Source organism: Amblyomma maculatum, chromosome 2, assembly GCF_055883805.1.
Source record: "Amblyomma maculatum isolate TAMU_Amacu chromosome 2, ASM5588380v1, whole genome shotgun sequence".
Lineage (NCBI taxonomy): Eukaryota > Metazoa > Arthropoda > Arachnida > Ixodida > Ixodidae > Amblyomma > Amblyomma maculatum.
Genome location: NC_139345.1, coordinates 47351757 through 47369868, shown reverse-complemented (window position 1 = coordinate 47369868; position 18112 = coordinate 47351757). Strand labels below are relative to the sequence as shown.

The window sequence follows — 18112 nt, the reverse complement described above, 5'->3', positions numbered from 1 at the left end:
ATTAACAAAGACCGTTTTGCTAAATTAAGGATATAGGCTTCAGGAACACAGTGTTCTCTGAAAAGTTGCAGACCATTAAAAGAAATTAGGGATTACGGATGTTAAGGAATAGTATGTTGCAGAGTTTACAAGTACGATTTCCGTAACCTTATTTGCTGACATTCGAACAAAGCTGCTACTGTGAGCTCCTGGCTCATGCTCTCGCCTAGTGTTAGCGCAGTCCCTTCTGGGAGAGCGCTCCACAGAACATTTCCTTTCGTTTTTTTTTTCTTTTCTTCTGTTATCATCTGGGGTGCAAGCAACCCTAAAGAAAGTGTGGCAAACAGCTAGTCGTAGTTGGCATTGGCACCTCTCATAACAGGACCAAACATTGAACATGTGCTTCTTCCAGCAGAGTGACCATGACTGTTTTTGTACTAAAGCCCTTCAATACGTTTTACACTGCCTTTTATAGCGTTCAGGCTTCTGCCTGGTGCCTTCCTATTTATAGTTTCTCCCTAAGCTACTACGAACATATCGTGAGAGGAAAAACAGTCGTGTACGGCGAAGTAAGAAAATAACTGTCGCAAGCGGACGGTAACAACCAGCTTGTCGGCGCAGGCAAAAAAAAAAAAAAAAAAAAGAAAGCCCCTCTGGTTTCTCGTTCAGTAGAACAGCCGTCGCCGCAAACAAAATGGACGACCTGCCGTACGTCTGGCTGACCAAGAGTTTGTCACCGCACTCCGAAGCCGTTGGAAGCCACCTAAAACCTGTGTAATCACGGTATCACGGAGAAAGGCTGAGGAGGGAAAGAGAAACAGTACGATGCCTTTGTTGTACCACGGCCGAAACACGAGCCAGCGCCTAGCTTGTGTGGCGTGCACTGAATCACCCCGTCTCCGGTCAGGCAGCATTTCTGCTGCCGGAGCTGTGTCTTACTTTTGCGCGCGGAGGTTGCCGCTGTTCTTGCTTTCGCTGCGTTTTCCCTTGTTTGCTTCCTTTGGCACCTCTGCTCGGTGCGGTGGACTCAGCGGATGGCTGACCACGGAGAGGAAAGGCCCAGCGCGGCAAATCCTCTCGCCCATTTGCCCATCCCCCTAGACAACCACCGCTCCAGACTACCAGGTGTTGTTTGAAGCACGCGCACTTTCCACGTCGCCCTTCTCCTCAATCTCTCTCCCCCGGTGAGTCGCCGCCGCCGCAGCACGCTGCCAACCGCTGCTGCCGTTGCACGGACGAAGGCGAAAAAAACGCGTGCTCCTCGCGTAACGCTTTTGCCGAGGGTGCGGGCGCTGATGCATGGTGCCCCCCGAGAGTCCAGGCAAATTTTGGTTTCGTCATTCTCCTGTGCGGCGGGGGTTCGCTCCCGGAGTTTGTGCGGAGCTCGCGATGGCATGTGCGCCTTCATGAGGAGGCCAGAAAGCACACCTGTCTGCAAACCCCTGCCTGGATACTTTTTCTCAAACTCTGTGATAACGGATTCTGGAGCGCGGTGACCACGCGCTTCTTGTGACAGCATTTCTCCGTCTTTGTGTCAAAGTTTAGGAGCTTTTCAACCTGCTGTCACTGCCCTCGTCTAACCTTGGAGATATCTGCTGCGCTGAGTGAGTACCTTTTCATATACTCAAAAATCTGAGACCATGCTTAGCTGCAACGTTTTTGAATGTGCAAGACGGAGAACGTTCTATTGACGGGTTTGTGCCCTGTGTGGGACTATATGGCATGCCCTCTACTTAAATTAAAAAGCGCATATGTAAAGCTACATCGATAATGACATGCATTCCTCGTCGACGTAGCGCCAACGCTGCTAAAGACGAACCATGAAGAAACGCGCTGATATGAATGCAATTGTCTTACTCACAGTACATTGATTTGGGTTTGGGTTTGTGGGGTTTAACGTCCCAAAGCAACTCAGGCTATGAGAGACGCCGTAGTGGAGGACTCCGGAAATTTCGACCACCTGGGGTTCTTTAACGTGCACTGACATCGCACAGCACACGGGCGCCTTGCTTTTCGCCTCCATCGAAAAGCTGCCGCCGAGGCCGGGATTCGATCCCGCGTCCTTGGGAACAGTAGTCGAGCGCCGTAACCACTGCGCCACCCCGGCGGGGTACATTGATTTCCCTAGGCTGCAAATATATATAGCATAAAAATAACTAAATTTGTTTCCGCCTCAACCATATTAGCACGCCTTGTGAACAACTAAAAAAGGAAATACTTTTTTTTAAAGCTTCATTCGAAACTGCCTACCCTTTCTCTCATCCAACTTTCTGTGTTCAGGAACGATGATATTCAAAGGATGCGTTTCAACACTGCCTTATGAACGCCTAAAATCGCTTATATATCTTTGTTTCTTAACTCTAGTGTACATTTTCTGCATTGTACTTGTCATTCATTGTTTGTTAGTTAATTCCGCGATTTCAAGCCACGCGATTTTGAGTTTTTTCTTTACTACCAATATGGCCTACAGCTTCGATTCTTGTGCAAAAACTCTAAAACTCCCTGGGAAGAGAAAGCGTAATCGTACATTTAAGAAAGCCAATTACATATTGCTTTATCTCCTTGAGGACATACTTTTAAGGTGCTTTGAAATTTTTGTCAGGCTTTCCCCAGAACGGCTGTATTCGATCATGTCTTTTAGTTTTTACGCTGCAGCTCACTGTTTTCCATTGTTATACAAAACATTTCTTCTTCTGGCTAAGACAGACAGCTCTAGCGACTCTGAGAGCTGGCATGGAGATGTATTATATTCGATGCTGTTGCCTTCAGGGGCTTGCTTATATGTGAGCGACTCCTAAAGTTCTTCTAGCATCCGTAATATTATTTTGAATATACTCATTTCTAGTGCGTCTATGCCGATAAACATTTCTTAAATTACTATGTGGATGATCGTTCCTGCCCATCAAATATTTGCCTCAAAATAATTTGAATACGCTTGCGCCGCAGCGCTCTTCAAATCAGTTTAGAAGAAATTAAAATAATCGCGCATTATTTCAGAAATAACTGCTCTCAGGTACGTGCGCAGCAAACTCGTCACGCATGTAACGTTTGCAAGACTTCAAGCAGGATTTTGTATTTTATTTGTCTGAAAATTCACATAGAATTAGGCTGTATTAACAATGAGTCAAGAAAACCACCGTAGCTTTCCTACAAAGCCCAAAATACAGCATATGCCGCGAATCCGTAATTGCGGATATACGAGGTAAAATGTCAAAGGTTTGCAGAAAGAAAAAAAGAGAAAGTAGCGGCCTGCTGACGTTATTATCTAGAACTCGCCTCTTTGTATGTTAGTCTCGCTTAAGTGCTCTTGAATTACTCCTTGTTAAACTGAGCGGCATGCACAAATCTCGCCCTGCAGCCGTCGAAAAGGCGCGCATCTGAATGCGACGCGCAGCACAACAAAACTATAAGAGCTAACAGCAGCCCGTCGATTATCACAAACCAGCAGCGGAAACCTCTTGGCCGCTGTTTGCAGCCGCCGCTTCAGAGAGAGGCTGTCGCACGTACGCGGACATCCGGTGCGAGCACAGCGTTTCTGCCAGGAGCCGGTACCTCGTGCATTGTGCTCGTCTCGCTGTTAATTGGTAAGGAGAGTGCCGTTAAATGCTGCCCAATGGCGACATCTTCCAGCTGAGACTCCAGGAGAGTGGAGTAAGAAAGGACACAGTGAGCGTGGCCAAGGGCAGCGTTGCTCTTCCGCCAAATAGTCGAGGCCACAACTGATATGGCGTCGCGTACGTGCATATTCAAATCATGCGCATGCTCTGCGGCACAGGCGTGCCACTTCGTCCCTGCTAAAAAGGTGCGAAGTTTTGGTGGGAAGCAAGGAGTTTACATATTGTAATGTGTGTGCGTGTGTATGTATGTATGTATGTATGTATGTATGTATGTATGTATGTATGTATGTATGTATGTATGTATGTATGTATGTATGTATGTATGTATGTATGTATGTATGTATGTATGTATGTATGTATGTATGTATGTATGTATGTATGTATGTATGTATGTATGTATGTATGTATGTATGTATGTATGTATGGTTTGGTTTGTGGGGTTTAACGTCCAAAAGCGACTCAGGCTATGAGAGACGCCGTAGTGGAGGACTCCGGAAATTTCGATCACCTGGGGTTCTTTAACGTGCACTGACATCGCACAGAAGTCGGGCGCCTTGCTTTTCGCCTCCATCGAAAAGCGGCCGCCGAGGCCGGGATTCGATCCCGCGTCCTGGGAACAGTAGTCGAGCGCCTTAACCACTGCGCCGCCGGGGTGTATGTATGTATGTATGTATGTATGTATGTATGTATGTATGTATGTATGTATGTATGTATGTATGTATGTATGTATGTATGTATGTATGTATGTATGTATGTATGTATGTATGTATGTATGTATGTATGTATGTATGTACGTACGTACGTACGTACGTCGAAGCAGAATACCACTTGAGCGAACGTCATTTAAAAGTATTCAGCTGTACGAACTTTATTCAATCCCCCCCCCCCCCCCCGAAGCTCCATTGAACGCTATGCAAGCGTCCTTCATTTTAAAGAAATTTAGTTACTGCTGATTTTAGTTTTACGGACATTTTCCACTGCGTCATCCGGTGTCACCCACGTCATATTGAACACTTCAACAAGTACAACCGCGCATTTTGCTGACATTTTTACGTTGAGAACCACGTTTCATTACTGCGTAATAAAATGTGGACGTCATTTGGCTTTAAAATAAAGTAACTATCTAAACAAACTTGTAGCCAGCCGAATCCATAGCTGGCTTAGCACACTCAATTGGCTCCGCGCGCGTAGCCACACACAGCCTTACCACGGCCATGGTCTTACTATAGTCCTTTTAGCTTCAAGAAAGGCATACGTGCATGCTGGTTAATCGTTTCTCAAAATAACGGCTTGAGGGGCTAGTTCGTGCTGCATCTTATTCAGAAATGTGGCGCAACAAACACAAACACAAGAGAACATACACAACACACGCGCACACTACCAACTGTAATAAGAACTGAAAACACTTCCTCTTCACCACTCCTCCTCTTCTACACTGCATTAAAATGGCATCGAACCTTTCATGCTCGTCGCTAGTTCACGTCGCTAGTTTACCCGCGTTTTCTCAAAGCCTGTTTACCTCTGAAATCGGACCACAAGAGGAGAACTGTGAAGGGCGTCTGCCGGGGCGATATCGCGTAGGGAGATAGAGCGGCTTCGCCGCAGCTCATTTTTTGCATGGAGCTCGTTGCGCCTAAAGAAGTGGTGCGAAAACTTATGCAACAAATGCACCGCGATCGTGATGTAAAACAGCGGTCCTGACAGAGAAACTAGGTTGAAATGGAAGAAATTGTTTATTTGAGCCTTCGAAATCAATTCGCCCCGAAAAGGCAAGAAGGGTGTAAATAATACTGAGCCGGTCGCTTTCCTAAACCGCGTCTGCCGGGGCGATATCGCGTAGGGAGATAGAACGTTTTTGCCGTTTTTTTTTTTCTTCCTGGAGCTCGTTGCGCCTAAAGAAGTGTTGTAACAAAGGCGCGTCCGCGCGACGTCTTGATCGAGGGACGAGTCGTCGCCAAAGCTTAGCGCGGGAAAGCCCGCGCTCAAGAGATCAGCCTCGACAAGCAGCTAGTCAGCCGGTCGAGCGCCCCGAAAGTAGAAAGCCTTAACTGTGGAGCGGCCATGAATAGCCAGCAGAAAAGATAGGCTTCAAGTTCTACATCTGCGCTCAGTTCACTACCAGGAAGTATCATGAAATCATGAAAATGCGGCATACTTTTTTTAAGATCAGTTCTGCAGACGCTAACCATTGAACGCGTCAAACTGTATCAGTCGACATTGACATGCAATGCCGATACGAACTGTCCTTTCGTACTATCTGCAGTGTGGATGGATTGGATGAATATATCGTCTCTTGGTATTGAAAACAAATGGAAATTGGCTTAAAGGAAGCAGATAGGTCCCCCTCGCTGTACAATAAATTTCGAGTTACCGTCAGTTGATTGGAAGCAATGGTTAATATTTGTGTTGGGAGAAAGAACGAAGGGGTCGTACGCCATCACATCATTCCCAATTTCACAACAGCAAACACGACCAGATCCCACTACGCCTTGCTACTGGGCAGGAAAGCGAGACAAGAAAAAGGAAAAAAATGCACATTACAGGGACATTGAAGGCAACTGTACAGAATGTTTTCGGTTGGCAAACTCCGAGAGTTCGTCATTTTGTGGCTTTATGATTGTTCGCCTTTCTGAAAAGCATCTATCAATGGCTGATAAATCTAGTTTTTAAATTTGGCGCATTTTTTGCCCCGGCTACTCCGATTCAAGCTCGCAATGTTCAGATAACGTCCCTAGAGAAAACACGCGCCTTCCATGTTCCGTGACACCAAAGCACACGGTATAGGAGCCAAACTGGAGGCTACCACCGACCACGAATTGCAGGCGTAGTCAAGTTTGCAGACTGCCGAGCAGTAGGCCTTGCGCATCTGCACACCCGGACGCTATTTACTTGGTCCTTGGCTTCTGCTTCTCTAAGCGGCTTCCCACGTCGCTCCAATCCTGGCCGTCCGGCTTTTCCAAAACTAATGGAGCAAATGTTGCTCGCAGAGGCAGATGGCTGTCGAGCCATAAAATAAAAACAGCGTCCGCCGCAAGGGACCAAAGCTGCGCTCCACGACAGGGCATGTGTGTCGCGCGCCCCGGCACATTGTTTGTCGGCAGTTTACGGCCTTTTCGGAAAGGACGGCTCCTGGGAGGATGAAAATTGTATTGCGCGGAGAGCAACTGGCGTATACCGCCAGATAGGAATGCGTTGGAGCATGGTGCGCTGCAATAGGACGCTTACCGTCTTTTCCGGTTTGTAAGAGGCACCTCTCATATTTACGGCTTTCAGCAAAAAGTTCATATATACGACGTACCTCAATATACCCTTGCTAGAGCAATGGGACTTGTCTATATATAGGGACTTGAGCGGCCATCGCGAAATACTCTGTGCCTTCGAGAACCCTATTTACGCGGCGCCAAATGACAGACAGAAAAAAAAGGCTACATTCGCCTCCCCCCCCCCCCCCCCCCCGCCCTCCTCAAACACCTTTCACACAGGCAGGCTGAGAAGCAACATTTTAATTTTACTCAGAGCCTTCAAAGTCTTCACCTTCGGACGAGCTGTCAAAAAGTTAACTAATTTCCAATGGCAGCACTGTTGAGACATTCGCTTCGCAATCTGAATCAGTGGTCTGATTATTGTTGTGTTCGGGCGCCGAGAAGTTTACAGGCCAGCCTTACTGAAGCGGAACTTCGGTGTGTATTTCTTGAGCTACTTAGGTGGCATACTACAGCCCGGCACGACCAGTAATATGCAGGAACTTGGCTGTCCTAGATATAGTGTGGCCGGGTGAGGAGCAAGAATGTCGGCAAATTTTGCCGTTTGATATTACTAATACTTTGGGGCTCTGAAGGGGTCATAGGTTTAGTACTCGTGGAAGTCGTTATAGCCATGCTTCACGTTAGGTTTTCTTAAGGACATTGCGGAAGTATAAGAAAAAGAGAACGCATATATATAAGACGCACTGCTGTATAGTACACACTAGCGAAATCCTTATAAAGAAGCCTCGTCTTATACACTGGAAAATACGGTAATTTTTTTTCGAGCCTTGGCGAAGGCTATTCGAGTTCATACGCCATGTGTATGTGTATTTGAGGCGGGTCTGGTAGCTGTGGCGCTGGAAAGTGTGTTATTTTATTGCTGCTGTTTGGGAGATTGAGTCTGCCCGCTATTTCTTCAACGGAGAGCGAATAAACAATTTAGTAGAACGCAAACAGTGCTCGCTAGTGAACAATGACTTAAGCACCAGGTTGTGTTGCTCAGTTCAATGTAAAAGTCTCCGATTGGATCTGAAATGAACTCCAGAATTCCGGGGAAACTGATTTATAGAGATAGACAGAGGCTTGAGAAGATTTGGACATGGTAGGGAGCCGGAGAAGAGAGTTCGGACCAGGTCAGCAATCGCACTGTCCGCACAAGGAAGAACGATGAACAGCTACACGTTGATCGAGTTTATTCGGTCAGGTAGGACAGGGTCTTATGGATGGCAAACTCGGGCCTGAAATACCCAATCTTTCGAGATGGTAGCGACCACCCTTGTTCGAACTGTCAGAATTTGTAAAATGTGTAATAAATTGAGCTGTAAATTTCTGCCAAAAACTAAGCCCATTCTTGCCATCTTTATGAAACGTGTCACACCCAAACGTCAACATTTCCCTCGAGGACTGTCGCCTTGTTGCTGACTCCGAGAACGAAGCTCTAGCGAAGAGCACCAGGCTCCAATATGCACCTACTGTCGACCCGCAGAGCTTGCATTGCTTTTATGAGCTGAGGCGCCGGCGGTGATAGCAGAACGCGAAGCTAACGTCGCGGCAGCAAAAAACAGTGGCAGGAAAGTTGTCATCGCCTGTAGCTATCATCACGACTCTCTAGTAAAAAAATAAATGGGGATTTTAAAGTTTAATAGGAAAGCACTCGAAGCAGTGGTTGCGCAGTCCATCGTATTGAACCTTTTGCGAACCGTATCCACATCTAGCTACAACACTGCCATTGTTTTCAAAGCACCATTGCGTCTGATCCCGCTACGTATAAAGCGAAGGGGCATGCCATGCGAAGCAGCACCTCCAGGCCTCTCCGTGCGTGTAGCGCTTTGTTTCGATACGTGTCTGCATCGGACACAATGTTTCTTTGAAAGCAGTGCCGGTGTTGCAGCTAGAAGTGGATGACCCTGTACATACCGGTACATATCGAGCGCTGTGTTTGCTGCACTGGAGCTCAGTGTTACACAGACAGTGTTACACAACACAAGCTGTTGATGGATATTTTCCCCCATCTTATCCCAGGTGTGATCCCAAGGCAAATGAAAACAATGTCTAAGAACTCTGCCTCAGAAGAGCTTTAAGCTCCGACTTTAAGGGTATGATTGAGCAACGTTATTGGTTCCTGCGCTTCATTCGCGGATTCTCGTCCGCGTACATGCACTTCGCTGTGCGCTTAAACACTAATCTCTTAACTTATACCTTCATTACCTCACACGTGCTCATTCGCATGAAGTCGTAAGTTGCCACAGCATGTGCGAGACAACCCGGCATTGGTGTAAAGCCCTACTTTAGTTCAGCCGTATGAAAGTACATGCAAGGTTCTGAGTATCGATTGCCATCTTTTTTTTGTAAAGGTCTCATGACGTCACATGTGACCTCATGACGTCACAAAATCCACCGACCAATGAGCGCCCGGCAATGACACTTACCAGGTACTATCTACCAGAAACAAGTTTCTCAACTTTCGCCCACAACGACAATTACCGCAATTCCTACTCCAAAAATGCCCCGAACAAGAAGAATTATATCTTAGCTGCATCTATTGCTTGCCGATGTAAGCTGTAGCTTACAGAGACTAAGTTATGGTTTGGTTTAGATTTGTTAATGGGGTTTAACGCCTCAAAGCGACTCGGGCAATGAGAGACGCTGCAGTGGAGAATTCCGGAAATATCGACCACTTGGCGCTCTTTTTGTCTTCACTGAAAAGTGGTCGCCGACGCCGAAATTCGATCCTGGATAATTGGGCTCAGTATTCGAACGCCCTAACCACTGCGCCATCCCGGCGGGGCGGACTATATAGTAAGAGTAATGATAAATGCTTGTAGGCATTTACTACAGTGACGCGCCCCTAAGAGATTAGGATATAATAAGTCATGATCAGCATTGGTGCTGAAAATTCTAGCCACAGAAAAGAATGTCTGTGTTTCATCGGATTTAAAAGGATTACCTGAAGGATGTATTCCGCCCGCGGTCTTCAGGCCGCACACTGAGAACACTTGCGCATATGCCTTTCACTTTTCTTAGCGGTGGAACGCTCATTCGCCATACAGCACCTGCTACTACCCTGCTGCGGCTCACCACGGCTATTACGGCCAGCCACGACTTCATACACTGCCTGATGCTTTTTTTTTGCAGTAACTCAAAGCTCCTACAACATACAATTTCGAAAGAAGGAAGGAATATACTTTTGTTAGATGCGCCGTTGGTAAACTCTTTTAAGACGTGACTGCTTATAGAAGCCACTTTGAAGGGTATAAGGATGATGGTGCAATCTTAAGAGTATTTATTTTTGTTTCAAAAAGAATTTATGATTAGCGGCCTTATATACATGCACGTTTCTTAATTCATTCTTTTGCTGAGTTTGTCTTCATAAGGCAGGGTGTTTATCAGCAGCATCAAAGTGTGCAATTCTGTTGCAGTTTCAAATTATCGAGCTCGGGCGTGGCGATATTCTCTACACCGCGAATATTGAGCCCTTAGACATTCGTTGCTTAATATGTGATCACTATGGCAAGTTTCGTAACAAATACGGTCGAAATAATTGGCAGCAACAGCCATTGCCGTCCGCGCTACCGCAATATTTTTCCGCGTTGTACTTCGGGGGCATAGAATCACAAGGAGCTGTTCTACTGGGCTATATAAACAGCCGTAAGAACCCAAACAACGTAAGCTTCGCAGACACGCGTCCAGGCATGAACTTCGCCTGAGGAGCGCCTAAAGGAGCACTTGGGTCCTCTGTTCTGCGCAGTATATCAACATACGCACAAATTATCCACAAGCTCATATCTTCGACTAGAAGCCGTTTATTAACGCTCTGGGCATAACATAACATTTCCCACGGCATAACATAATATTGTACCATAACTATCAACACATTCGGAGATCGTATTTCGACATGCTTCCTGTGCTTTGCTGTTTATAGTTAAACACACGCCCCTATGGTTTTTTCTTTACTTATGGAAGTCGTAGCTATTTGATGCCAGCGTCTACGCACAGAGAGAGAGAGAGAATAGGATAGAAATGCAGGGAGGTTAACTAGACGATGCCCAGCAGGCTACTCTACACGTTGGGAAGGGAACCAAGGGAGAAAAATGAAAGAGCGCCAAGAAAAAGAGTCTGTCACATGCCCAGAGATATATAGTAAAAGGGCGTAGACAGCGTGCGCTTAATGTCTAGGACTCTATCCCATGTCCTTTAAAATTTAAAGAGCGGCTTCGCTGTTTTTCTTTGTGAGTGTCGTCCAAGGGCCCAGAACCTTAGCTTGTATAAGAGGGCGAGAGTCCAAACGGTTGAGTGTAGCAGTCAGGAAGGCACGCTCACGCTCAAATTCAGGGCAGTGGCAAAGTATGTACGCAATTGTTTCAACACACCCGAAATGCTCACACGTGGGAGAGTTTACCATTCCGACGAGATGGGAATAAGCGTTTGTGAACGCCACTCCTAGCCACCGAAATATTAGATCATTCCTATCAAATCGTCGACAGTTATATATTAACATCCCCCGAAGTTACTTCACAATTAAAAGTGATGTCACACAAAGCTGGACTTCACTCGAGGCACTTCAAAGGAGGAACTACTCGAGTGTTCGACAGCGCAGAAATTGAAACAGCTATATGCGGTGCCGCCAGGATAAGTCCCTGCTTTAACCAAGCCATATGAACGTGCTTTAGTGGCCTATAAGGATGACGTGAATGCCAGGGTCCTCGCAGGCTAATTTTGACATAACCGTCCCATGTGAAACGAGAGACCCAAGTTGGCAGCTCCTACCAGCCCGTGTGTCACGTGGGGTCTGACGTCACAGCGTCACGTGGGTAAGACGTAACTGCGGCCTGGTCACGCGAAGGCTTGAAAGTGCAAGTAGTATTGCCTTCGCAATAAAATAAAACTTGCTGAGAAATGTTGAGCCTATGCACCTATGTTCTGGAGAAGAATTCTGAGGCACCTACAAACTGTGACGTTGCGATCAACGCCCACTTCACCCTTCGCCTGTCGACTTCTGAGCTTTCCCATCGTAAAAGTGCCCTCCCTATCATCGCAAATTTTCGAACCGCTCTTTTTTTGCATCAGCGATTTTCGAGTGCGCGAAAACAGGTCACTAAATAGGCGTGTGAGGCAACTATACGCACTCTTGGCGGCACAAGTTCGAGATAGGTGGTAATCATTAAGGTCCACGTATAGAAAATATGTATACGGCAGCGGGAACATGCAAGGTCACGAGCTCCTTCAAGAACGGTTTTGAGCTCAGATTTTAAACGCCCTTACTACAAGCAGCGACGAACAATTGCCTTTGAGAGCCGTTTTGAAACTCCTAGGTTGCTAAACATTGAGCTTCCGTTCAAAGGAACTTGCGACGTGTCCAAGCTGGGGACAAAACCCGCTGGCTCAGCGGAAGGGGAGTAACGATCGCGATAAGGACGATCCCTCATTAGTGTGATAGGCTAGACTCTTAAAAGATCTTAGCCAAGTTTCAGCCTCAAACGAGCAGTTTGGCCTTTTGTGCACTTTATTCTAAGAAAGGTCTTAAGGTCACGGTCGGTCATTGTTTGAACCACAGCTCCAAGTGCATTCAATGTCATACGCGCTAGTGCGTCATCACTTTCTTGAGAAGCTGTGCTCTTCGCAGATGACTTCTTCGGACACGAACTTTTGATACTGCAAATTTCATACCTTTGTGTTTCATTCCATACGACCATACACACTTTCGCAAAGTGAAGCCGAGAACAAGGCTTGAGAAAAGCAATCGGCAATTTGTTTCGCGTTTCCTTGCACTCTTTTTCTTTTTTATACATTTCCTTTTATTTCCTTTCACATAAATGAATGAAGCCGTTAAGCTCTTTTAGTGTGATCATGGTCAACTTTAACTGAATACCTTGCCCAGTTCTTTTTGGCTAATAATAAAAACAGGTAAAAGAGACAGCTCTCTGTACGCAAAGACCGAACGCAATATTTAACGTTATTTAATTTAATATCAGCTTTCGTAGTATTGCTCCTTTTGAGTAAAGATGCTGCACACATTTCAAAAACAGTGACCGGGTACTTTCTCTGGAAACAAATTGGGGAGGACACCGTAGGAAGTTGCAGGCTGCATTTCCTTATAAAAGAAAGTGCAGTCCAGTGAAAACAGAAGTTAAGCTGAAAAACAAATTATTTAGTGTCTGCGACTGAGTGGACTACGTTTGCTTCTGAATATTGCACTTTTCTGCTTCCCTACGTTTTTCTCCTGTGCAAGTACAGGGCCACAAAAACGGGAGGTTTTGGGCACAAAAAAATCTGTTTTGATCAAGAGGCGCTACAAAAAAACAAGCTTCGCTGCCATTTTTCCTCGTTTCGCCGCAGCTTATTTCTCCTCCGAGCCGAGGTCACGGTCAAATAAGCGCACACGGTTCGGTTAACTCGGCCGTAATGTTATTCTCTCTTTGGTGTATATAAAGCGGCTGGTCGGGAGGAGCAAAGATAGCTCGTACTCGAGCCTGTCTTGAAGATAGGCCTTCATGTAACAAATATAACAGGAAATAAAGATCCAGGAAAAGGCCAGCAACAAAGAAAATCCCCGTTATTAGCAGAAATTCCGCGAAATGTGAGAGGGCGCATGCAGCGTGTCACGAGCGCGGGTTAGTCACGCGCGTATGGGAACCTCGCTTTTTGTATTTGTTTGGTCGCCTCTCCTGCTTGCCTACTCGTGAGAGACGTGACAGACAGCGCTGAGTCACGAGCTGGCTGGCTGGTAGGCTGGCCACCACTCGTGAGGGTGCCTCGTTCGTTTGTTTCGAAATGGCCACGGCCCACACGGCTCTGCACGATTTCTTGTTTTCGCGCGCGTAATTCCTTCTAAGGAAGGCAACAAGGTGCCGAGGGAATCCGCTGCTCGTTCCCAAACTTTACTGACAGCAACGCTGGTGCGACCATGTGCTTTCTCCCAGCACCGAAAAGCTCCCACTTGAAAACAAGGGCCGCGGTAAATACTTCTCTTCGGGCTTAATTTAAAACGAAAAAGAAGAAGCACCGGTGAACGTTGAAAAGAAGTGTAAGGCGTTTCGCGCATTTAAAAAAAAAAAAAAAAAAAGCACACTAACAAAGATGCTAGCTGAACCGGCGCTTCGTACCGAGTTCTTTGAACTCTAAGTCTGTTTTCTTTGGTTTATTTTTCTATAGAATCCTCAATAAGCTTTATATTGTGCAATGCAGCAGCGCACCTCTGTGGAATGTAGTCAAGTGTTGGGCGCTTTCGCTTTACGCACGAATTCAAGGTTTCTGGTTTTATTGCTCCGGATAACTTAAAGGCATCTTTTCGCGTCCTACTATTGAACACTGCGCTTCCGTTTTCCCTACACCTCACTTAGTTTTCGCTGTCAGCGAAATGCTCTCTGTATTCGCCCTTTGATTTTTAGGTTATTGTAGTTCTGTACGTATAAGAAACAATATTGGCCTAGAAAATGCAAATGTGGCAGCGACACTGAAAGCAGCTAATTCCGCTCTTTTGTTCGGAATTGGCTGCGTCTCACCTTTACTAGCCATCTGCATGGCAAACGCGTCATATTTCTTTTGTGTTTTCTCTAATACCCTTGTGCGCAAATGTGAATTTCAAGAAGCATAGAAGTACGAAGGTGCAGTAGTTGAGATGCGAGGCTGCTTTAAGTGGATATGATTTACATTGAAGCATACTAGCTGCACGCAAAGAACTGGAAGCGTTGAAGATGCAAGTTTGACTTACTCCAAGGAAAAGAGATCGGTAGATATGTCTACCGATCTCTACGAAGGCAGGGGGGGGGGGGGGGGGGGGGGTTAGTGAATCGAGGAGAGCGAGGTGACAAAACGAGTATTGCCAAAGCGATTGCCTGCCTCGGTCATCGATTGGCTCTGTGTCATGTAAAAGCGGCTGACGTGATGGCACGGAACTAACATTACGTGATTTTAAAAAATAAAACAAGGAAGAAGCTATGCAAATACGCGAATTTTGCTGCTTTCGAAATAACGTAGAGAAAGCTAGAACGTTGCTTCTCATGGTGAAACTACTGTTCGGCTGCAACCGCGCATGATTTCCTCAGCTGCGGCTGAGGAAATCCGATACAAAAAGGGCCCAGCCTTTTTTTTTTTTTTTCGGAAGCAGCGCGTGAGCGAGCGCATTCACGCACAAAGGTACGTACTCGCGCCCACTCACATGTCAGCAGGGAATTCCCTCCTGTGAAGGGAGATCAAGTACTGCACTGCTTTGGACTCAAATTACCGAACTGTTAAAGACATACAGGCCTCTCCCGGCATAGGCGCGTTGATTACGTCACCAGAAATGCTAATCGCACCCTGTAGAGCGCACACGGGGACAAGCGTATGCGTCACGCCCACTCAAAAGGCAGCGCGAAATTTCAGTCGTTAAAGAGAGCATTAGGCAGTGGCGAACTGAGGTGATAAAGTACTAACTTCCCTGTGCATAAATTAATGAATTGAGCAAGGCGCAAAGTCATCTGCAAGTAGAAGCGTAAAACTGACGTCACAGAAACGGCGATCGTACTTAACAGAGTGATTAGGGTGACGGTTATTCCACCTCCGACTCGTTCAAAGTTCCTGCTTTAGAGAACACTCTCTGCGCCATCAACAACTTGAATATGCTTGGGCATATGTTGCATCACTCATTCTCAACATCGAATATATAAGAAGACAGCTCTCATCTGCTTCCAATTACTGATTGTTTTCGCACAGCTATTCTGAAGTCTAACAGAACTTTGTCTTCGATTGTCGGGGCTTCCTTGTATTAATAAAGTTTATGATTACTATAACCATCATCATTATCTTTTTCTTCTTATTCTTCTTCGTCTAAGAACCACTCGACTCGGGCTCCTTTATGAAATGTATCCTTTAAACGCTTCCCTGTTTCACGTGCTGATTCAGGCGACTTAATTAGCAAAGCGAGCCTAATGCTCCTAGCAGCTGAATGCCGCTTTTCATCTTAACAGACTCAATTACTAGGTGACTTCTAATTGGAACTATTATCTGCCTTCTGCCGCTTCAATAAAGATAATATTAGTACAACGCCATTACCTGCAACCGTGTTTTCAAAATGCTTTACAAGAGTTATAGCAACTTCAACCACTTTCTAACTGCTTCTTACTTTTGTATAAATTGTCAGTTCTATATTTGAATTGTATCTAACTCTTTCAAGGAGATCTGTGTAGAGAAAAAAATGAAGATAAAAAGGAATAGATGAAAATGTGTATGCAATTCAGCTGCCGTGCTTTAATTTGTTCCAAGAACGAATGTGACCCCTTTTTCACATACTGCTCCATGCACAGAGGTGCAGGACCTAATACTTTTCAATGCATTCGGTTGCTCTTGCTGGTGTTTCATGTTCTTGAAGCAGACAAGGGCGTAGTATGAGGCGCCTGCGGCAAAGCAAAATTGACTGCGACAATGCCGCGTGTATGTCTGAGCCTGATACCCGCAGCGATCTACATGAAGCGCTCTAACTGCCGCTGTATTACGACATGAAATCGACGATGGGATTGGTAATAATAATATTTGTGTGTGTCTTAGGCGCATTAAGACTTTTAAATGAAATTATTTTCTTGGGTACGACATTTGTTACGGAGGACGAGCTCTGACTATATCAAATACACCTCCTTAAATATATAGAAAGATAAATTATCATATTTAGTTACTAGCGAACTAACTAAATCATTCTTCCTCTCAGATGACTCTTCTCATAGAACCAATACAGCGTCAACGTTAAACTGAATTTGAAGATTTGAAGCCACTATATAAAATTTCTGAACGTGCTGAAAATAACAGCCGGTCTATTCTTATGCAAAGGTGCACATAAATCCTGTCCTGCTTTCTCTGTCACCACTTTTATTTCTGGGCTACTTGTACGAGCAGTGTTTATAGAGATAGTTATTTATGTATCCTATTATTATATAGCAGATTATTATAGAGAGTGCAACTGAAATTTCTAGAGGGTAGTCGCTCATAAAATTTACAAGCAGAGCAAGCACAGAAGAGCACAACTTTATATGGAAAAACTAATATAATAGAGACTTGGACACTTTTTCTCCTTGTTTTGTATGAAATAATTTTTTAAACTCAAAATCGCTGAGTCTACCTTACTGAACCATCTGGCAATGTCTTCGTTGTACAAAAGTATTGATCCTCCGTGTTATCGACTTGTCATTTTTATTATCAATATATTATTTATTAATAGTCAACGTTTAAGTTCTCTCCCATTAACCCGTAGACCGGAGACTCCGTCGGTTTCATGCGGACCGTATACCAGGACGCTTTGATTTCATGGTCTCAAACGCTTACCATCCATCATCAAATCACTTAAAAAAAAAAACAAAAAAAAAAAACAATTCCTCCGAGGTTAAACTTCTTTTTTTAATCTACAGAAAATAACTGATACTGGACAATGAGTCTATGTTATCATCCCTGTGTGGCGTGTATTTTTTTGTTTTCAGATGTTCAAACTCTGTAGTGCTATGCCTTTTTATACATATATTTTATTACTGTTTGATTTGGTGCTTAAACTTATCTGCTCGGCTCGTTATATTGCAAAATAGTGTCATTTTTATTATCAATATATTATTTATTAATAGCCAACGTTTAATTTATCTTACTGCGAATTATTGCTGTTGTGTATATTATCCTTGATCTTTCATTCATAAGAGGTCCAAATACAGTCGCTGACTCTGGGACCTCCTTCTGTATGTATATGCTGGAATGTTCACAACGCAGATATAATAAAATTGAATTGAATTGAATTAGAAGTTATTAACTTTCTTTCCTTTATTTGTTTAAAAGAGGCTGTTTGACTCACACGGAGCTAGGTGCCACCACCGACAAACAACCCCGAGTTTACAGCTAAATTTTTATCAAGTAGCGATGCCACTAAGAAATTTCCGGGAGCATGCAATCCTCCGCAAATTCTTGATCAACTATAGAGCTCCCTTTTGTTCAATGGAATCACCAATATCACCGAGGCATTACATATGGGGGACATAGTAGGAGTAGCGCTTAGAAATACGGCTGCCGCGGATGCTTCCGCTCGGCAAATTTTCAGCATGGGGAGTTACAGGTTGTCCTTTGTAACATACTGGACCCGCCGCAACGCGCCACACTTGTGGTATTAGCGATAATGACGCCAAAGCCCTTGTGCGAGAGCCAGCACGCTAGGCAGACGGCCCGATGCTGCCAGGACGTAATGAGCCACGCACCTGCCTCTGAAAGCGGCTGCGACCTCGGACTGCGTCGCAGAGAACTCTCGTCGGTTTCGCCTTGCCTGGT

General features: G+C 45.2%; 1 protein-coding gene across 1 annotated transcript in view; it reads left to right on the top strand.

Moving 5' to 3' along the window:
- Window positions 1-1215: 1215 nt before the first annotated feature.
- Window positions 1216-18112, top strand: part of LOC146198562 (uncharacterized) — a 156603-nt gene continuing 139706 nt past the window's right edge. The window contains exon 1 of the mRNA XM_084594057.1: window positions 1216-1583. The gene's annotated coding sequence lies outside the window, so the exon portion shown is untranslated. The remainder of the gene's footprint in view (window positions 1584-18112) is intronic.